The following is a 7,645-nucleotide window of genomic DNA, read 5'->3' as shown; positions in this document are numbered from 1 at the left end:
ATGAATGACAAAACCATGTTTCTTAATCGCCACCAGCCTCAAGAATGATAGTGGCATCCTTCCCACGACCCTTGAACTGTCCATGCCATGCTCTTGGGCAAATTTTCCACTTCCAATGCATGCAATCATCGGACCCTAGCATACCTGAAAACCCACAAGCTTTGTTCATCTCCAACAACCTTGGAGTGTCTTCAGCATTGGGAGCTCTCAAGTATTCTGCACCAAACACTTCAACTATAGTCTTTGCAAATTGTTTGACATAGAAGATATATAGAAGTGCTCTCTGCCATCGCCAAGTTGTCATCAACGCAATGCGGCAGTGACCTTCTGTTCGGTGCTATGTCCAAGCAACCCTGTATAATTCCTCCTCTGCTCAAAGGATCGATCATGCTGCTTCACGGAATTGCAAATGTGGATGAACAAGTCTTTGGATATTCTGAACCGGCGTTGGAGGTACCTCTCTGGAAAAACAGGTGGTGAACCAACATAGTTGCGCATCAACCTCTTGTCCGCATCAACCCATTCTCTCTGAATGAACGCATGGCCATACACGAAACCGCCGTGCTTCGGCTTCTTCCCCTTGTGCATCGCCACTAGTATAGCAATGTCCTCTTCTTCGTTCAAATCAAATTCCTCATCCAACGAGGAATCGTCCACGAAAGAGGAGTCACACGAGCTCATCTACAATGCGGAAAATCACTGTCAAACTAACACTTCAACACCAACAAAAAAGGTCAAGTTTCATCAGCTTTTTACCTTTGGGAATTTTGTCGAACACCTTGCTTGTGGGGTGGATGACATCGGTCGACTGCGGGTTGGGCAGTCATTCGGCGGTGGTGGGTGCGGGCGGCAGTGACTGCTCAATAGAGGAGATGGCCACGGGTCGACAGAGAAGAAGGCGGGAGCTCGACGCAGCGGGTGGCCGGCTTCACACGACCGAGGCTCGCGGCTATTGGGTGGGTAGCGTGGCGTGCCTCCCCTAACTATGAAGGAGGGTCTAGGCTAGGAAGAAGCCTAGCCCATCGTAGCCCTCGTCGAGGAAGGAATTTAGGCCAGCCGCAGGAGATGCTTCCATTCGGCGGCGGTCGAAAGTGAATTGGCGGCTGCGGGTGACAGGCCGGCGAGGCAGGTGGCGGGGGACCGGGGGTGGGGGCTAAGTCGCAGCGGACCCACTGGTCGTCGGGCGGGCGGTGGCGGCATTGATTTGGTGCAAATTTGGCCAGCGACGGAGTAGGGCGGGTGGCGGCTAGTCATGCTGAAGTGAAATGAATGACAGTTGGACAGTTGGCGGGCGATTGCGTTTTTACATCTCCATGTGGTGGAGATGCAAATTTACACCGCGAGGTGTTGTAGTTTACATCTCCGGAAGACGGAGATGTAATTATTTTTGCATCTACACCATCCGTTGGAGAGGTGTTTTTGGCCCTTGAAGATGCAAAAGATAGTTATTTGCTCATATACATGTTCTATTAGAGATGCTATAGCGTAGTAGCTGCAGCTTTTGTTAGGCTATGAGCTTCCTTCAAGATTCTCGTCTCGTTCTCATGAATTATAATCTCCACCGCAATAAAGCCCCCCATCTTCATCTCCTGAATAACAGCTCCAGAAACACTCATGTAAGAACCTTGCGAATCATTCATTGTCGCTGCACAATCTGTTGCCAGTTTAGCTATACATCAGTCAGCTGAAAATCCAAATTGGGTCACTCGATTTTCCCTAGAAGAAAGGAGGCGTCGGAGGAAAGGAAGAAGGAGCTGCAGCGGGGGCTCATCGGAGAGGCTACCCCATTATCTATCTTAGGGTTTTGGGTGGGGGCGGTGGTGCAATTCGCCGGAGAAAATCCCAAACACGGGCGGGCCTAGAGGGATGGTCGCGGCAGCAGTGGGGAACGGTCCCGGGAAGGGCGGGTCGGGGCGGAGAGGCTGCACAGGAGTGCCGCCAGGCATGGGTAGTGGTCGCAGGCGGTTCGACTATCGGCCCGTGCGACGGCCAGGGGAAGAAGAAGCCGGAGGAAGAAGAAGGCATGCCCATCGTTTGATCTGCATCCAACGGCCAGAAACAGTTGACTGGCCCAAATTCAGAAAACAGTCGACTGAAATGTACTCCGTTCCCATCTGTTGCATATCACCATCCCCGTTCACATGCAATATCTGCCGCTAAGTGAGAGAGGGGGCTTCATCACTGGCCGACCATTGCTTCGAGCACTTCCGGGTCGGTCATGTCTGTTGGAAATATGCCCTAGAGGCAATAATAAATTGGTTATTATTATATTTCCTTGTTCATGATAATCTTTTATTATCCATGCTAGAATTGTATTGATAGGAAACTCAGATACATGTGTGGATACATAGACAACACCATGTCCCTAGTAAGCCTCTAGTTGACTAGCTCGTTAATCAATAGATGGTTACGGTTTCCTGACCATGGATATTGGATGTCGTTGGTAACGGGATCACATCATTAGGAGAATGATGTGATGGACAAGACCCAATCCTAAGCCTAGCACAAAGATCATGTAGTTCGTTCGCTAAAGCTTTTCTAATGTCAAGTATCATTTCCTTAGACCATAAGATTGTGAAACTCCCGGATACCATAGGAATACTTTGGGTGTGCCAAACGTCACAACGTAACTGGGTGACTATAAAGGTGCACTACGGGTATCTCCGAAAGTGTCTATTGGGTTGGCACGAATCGAGACTGGGATTTGTCACTCCGTGTGACGGAGAGATATCTCTGGGCCCACTCGGTAGGACATCATCATAATGTGCACAATGTGATCAAGGAGTTGATCACAGGATGATGTGTTACAAAACAAGTAAAGAGACTTGCCGGTAACGAGATTGAACAAGGTATCGGGATACCGACGATCGAATCTCGGGCAAGTATCGTACCGCTAGACAAAGGGAATTGTATACGGGATTGATTAAGTCCTTGACATCGTGGTTCATCCGATGAGATCATCATGGAACATATGGGAGCCAACATGGGTATCCAGATCCCGCTGTTGGTTATTGACCGGAGAGTCATCTCGGTCATGTCTGCATGTCTCCTGAACCCGTAGGGTCTACACACTTAAGGTTCAGTGACACTAGGGTTATAGAGATATTAGTATGCGGTAACCCGAAAGTTGTTCGGAGTCCCGGATGATATCCCGGATGTCACGAGGAGTTCCGGAATGGTCCGGAGGTAAAGAATTATATATAGGAAGTGCTATTTCGGCCGTCGGGACAAGTTTCGGGGTCACCGGTATTGTACCGGGACCACCGGAAGGGTCCCGGGGGTCCACCGGGTGGGGCCACCTGCCCCGGGGGGGCCACATGGGCTGTAGGGGGTGCGCCTTGGCCTACATGGGCCAAGGGAACCAGCCCCAAGAGGCCCATGCACCAAGAGATAAAAAAGAGGAAGAGTCCTCAAAGGGGAAGGCACCCTCTAGGTGCCTTGGGGAGGACGGACTCCTCCCTGGCCGCACCCTTCTTTGGAGGAAGGGCCAAGGCTGCGCCCCCCCTCTCCCTTGGCCCTATATATAGTGGGGGGAAGGGAGGGCAACCAGACCTAAGCCCTGGCGCCTCCCTCTCCCTCCCATGACACATCTCCCTCCTCCCGCAGCGCTTGGCGAAGCCCTGTTGGAATCCCGCTACTTCCACCACCACGCCGTCGTGCTGCTGGATCTCCATCGACCTCTCCTTCCCCCTTGCTGGATCAAGAAGGAGGAGACGTCGCTGCTCCGTACGTGTGTTGAACACGGAGGTGCCGTCCGTTCGGCGCTAGGATCATCGGTGATTTGGATCACGACGAGTACGACTCCATCAACCCCGTTCTCTTGAACGCTTCCGCGCGCGATCTACAAGGGTATGTAGATCCACTCCTCCCTCGTTGTTAGATGACTCCATAGATTGATCTTGGTGACACGTAGGAAATTTTTGAATTATTGCTACATTCCCCAACAATGTCCGCTATAGATCGAGATACCCGAAGCTCCAACATAAGAATATCTACAGTCGGGCGTCTCAAACCCGCCTTATACGTCTGGATGGACCGCTCGGTCACTGATCGGTCATGTTTATTCGATCCAGACGGACGCCTCAAATGGGTCTTAAATGCCTGGGCTGACCGATACCCCTCATATCTAGCCCAAACATGGGGCAGATATGAGGGCGCCCGGTCACGCCCGCCATGTCGAACCCAACCTATGCTAGCCCACCCGACCCCACATATATTCGTCCCCATCTGCTCGCCGGAGCAAACCCTAGACACTTAACTCCCATCCCCTCCACTCCCCTCCGCCACTCAAGCTCACCTCTAGCAGTTTTCGGCCTTCTCCGTCATGGTGGGCAGCGGATCGGACTCCGACTAGTCCGGATCCGTCAACTGGGGTGTCATCCCGTGTGGGTGTTGGGGATCGTTGCAGAAATTAAAATTTTCTACGCATCACCAAGATCAATCTATGGAGAGACTAGCAACGAGAGAGAGGGTAGTGTATCTTCATACCCTTGAAGATCACGATGCGGAAGCGTTACAAGAACGCGGTTGGTGGAGTCGTACATGCAGCGATTCAGATCGCGGTCGATTCCGATCTAAGCACCGAACAACAGCGCCTCCGCATTCAACACACGTACAACCCGGGTATGTCTCCTCCTTTTTATCCAGCAAGGGGAGAGGAGAAGTTGAGGAAGAGCTTCGGCAGCACGACGGCGCGATGGTGGAGCTTGCAGTTCTCCGGCAGGGCTTCGCCAAGCACTACAGAGAAGGAGGAGGTGTTGGGGAGGGAGAGGGTTGCGCCAGGGGAAGGGTGCGGCAGCCCTCCCACCTCCCACCTCCCCTCTATTTATAGGGGCAAGGGAGAGGGGGGCGGCCCCCTCCAGATGGATCTAGAGGGGGGCGGCGGCCAAGGGGAGGAGGCTTGCCCCCCAAGCCAAGGGGGGCGCCCCCCTTAGGGTTTCCCCCAAACCCTAGGCGCATGGGCCCTAGGGGGGTTTGGTGCCCAGCCCACCTAGGGGCAGGTTCCCCTCCATATTCAGCCCATAGGGCCCTCCAGGGCAGGTGGACCCTCCCGGTGGACCCCCGGAACCCTTTCGGTGGTCCCGGTACAATACCGATAAACCCCCGAACACTTCCGGCGACCGAATAAGGACTTCCCATATATAAATCTTTATCTCCGGACCATTCCAGAACTCCTCGTGATGTCCGGGATCTCATCCGGGACTCCAAACAACATTCAGTAACCGCATACTAATTCCCATAACAACTCTAGCGTCATCGAACCTTAAGTGTGTAGACCCTACAGGTTCAGGAACCATGTAGACATGACCGGGACATCTCTCCGGCCAATAACCAACAACGGGATCTGGATACCCATGTTGGCTCCCACATGTTCCACGATGATCTCATCAGATGAACCACGATGTCGAGGATTCAATCAATCCCGTATACAATTCCCTTTGTCCATCGGTATGTTACTTGCCTGAGATTCGATCGTCGGTATCCCAATACCTCATTCAATCTCGTTACCGGCAAGTCACTTTGCTTGTTCCGTAATGCATGATCCCGTGACTAACTGCTTAGTCACATTGAGCTCATTATGATGATGCATTAACGAGTGGGCCCAGAGATACCTCTCCGTCATACGGAGTGACAAATCCCAGTCTCGATTCGTGCCAACCCAACAGACACTTTCAGAGATACCTGTAGTGTACCTTTATAGCCACCCGGTTGTTGGGGATCGTTGCATAAATTAAAAAAAATTCTATGCATCACCAAGATCAATCTATGGAGAAACTAGCAACGAGAGAGAGGGGAGTGCATCTTCATACCCTTGAAGATCGCGATGCGGAAGCGTTGCAAGAACACGGTTGGTGGAGTCATACACGAAGCGATTCAGATCACGGCCGAATCCGATCTAAGCACCAAACAACGGCGCCTCCGCGTCAACACACGTGCAGCCTGGTGACGTCTCCCGCGCCTTGATCCAGCAAGGAGAGAGGGAGAGGTTGGGGAAGACTCCATCCAGCAGCAGCACGATGGCGTGGTGGGGGTGGAGGAGCGTGGCACTCCAGCAGGGCTTTACCAAGCACTGCGAGAGACGAGGAGGGAGAGGGGTAGGGCTGCGCCAAGAGAGAGGGAGACTCGTGTCTCTGGCAGCCCCAAAACCCCCACTATATATAGGGGGAGGGGAGGGGCTGCGCCCCCATCTAGGGTTCCCCCCTAGGGGTGGCGGCCAGCCCTAGATGCATCTAGGGGGCGGCCAGAGGGGAAGAAGGGGGGGCACCCTAGGTGGGTCTTAGGCTCATCTGAGCCTAGGGGTTCCCCCTTCTCCCCTTCCCTCCGCCTTGGGCCTCTTGTGGGAGGCGCACCAGCCCACCTAGGTGTTGGAAATATGCCCTAGAGGCAATAATAAATTGGTTATTATTATATTTCCTTGTTCAAGATAATCGTTTATTATCCATGCTAGAATTGTATTGATAGGAAACTCAGATACATGTGTGGATACATAGACAACACCATGTCCCTAGTAAGCCTCTAGTTGACTAGCTCGTTGATCAATAGATGGTTACGGTTTCCTGACCATGGACATTGGATGTCGTTGATAATGGGATCACATCATTAGGAGAATGATGTGATGGACAAGATCCAATCCTAAGCCTAGCACAAGATCATGTAGTTCGTATGCTAAAGCTTTTCTAATGTCAAGTATCATTTCCTTAGACCATGAGATTGTGCAACTCCCAGATACCGTAGGAGTGCTTTGGGTGTGCCAAACGTCACAACGTAACTGGGTGGCTATAAAGGTACACTACAGGTATCTCCGAAAGTGTCTGTTGGGTTGGCACGAATCGAGACTGGGATTTGTCACTCCGTGTAAACGGAGAGGTATCTCTGGGCCCACTCGGTAGGACATGATCATAATGTGCACAATGTGATCAAGGAGTTGATCACGGGATGATGTGTTACGAAATTAGTAAAGAGACTTGCCGGTAATGAGATTGAACAAGGTATCGGGATACCGACGATCGAATCTCAGGCAAGTACCGTACCGCTAGACAAAGGGAATTGTATACAGGATTGAATAAGTCCTTGACATCGTGGTTCATCCGATGAGATCATCGTGGAACATGTGGGAGCCAACATGGGTATCCAGATCCCGCTATTGGTTATTGACCGGAGAGTCATCTCGGTCATGTCTGCATGTCTCCCGAACCCGTAGGGTCTACACACTTAAGGTTCGGTGACGCTAGGGTTATAGAGATATTAGTATGCGGTAACCCGAAAGTTGTTTGGAGTCTCGGATGAGATCCCGGACGTCACGAGGAGTTTCGGAATGGTCCAGAGGTAAAGAATTATATATAGGAAGTGCTATTTCGGCCGTCGGGACAAGTTTCGGGGTCACCGGTATTGTACCAGGACCACCGGAAGGGTCCCGGGGGTCCACCGGGTGGGGCCACCTGCCCCGGGGGGGCACATGGGCTGTAGGGGGTGCGCCTTGGCCTACATGGGCCAAGGGCACCAGCCCCAAGAGTCCCATGCACCAAGAGATAAAAAAGAGGAAGAGTCCTCAAAGGGGAAGGCACCCTCTAGGTGCCTTGGGGAGGATGGACTCCTCCCTGGCCACACCCTTCCTTGGAGGAAGGGCCAAGGCTGCGCCCCCTCT

Source organism: Triticum aestivum, chromosome 6A (genome assembly GCF_018294505.1).
Source record: "Triticum aestivum cultivar Chinese Spring chromosome 6A, IWGSC CS RefSeq v2.1, whole genome shotgun sequence".
NCBI lineage: Eukaryota > Viridiplantae > Streptophyta > Magnoliopsida > Poales > Poaceae > Triticum > Triticum aestivum.
This window is presented reverse-complemented; position numbering follows the sequence as displayed.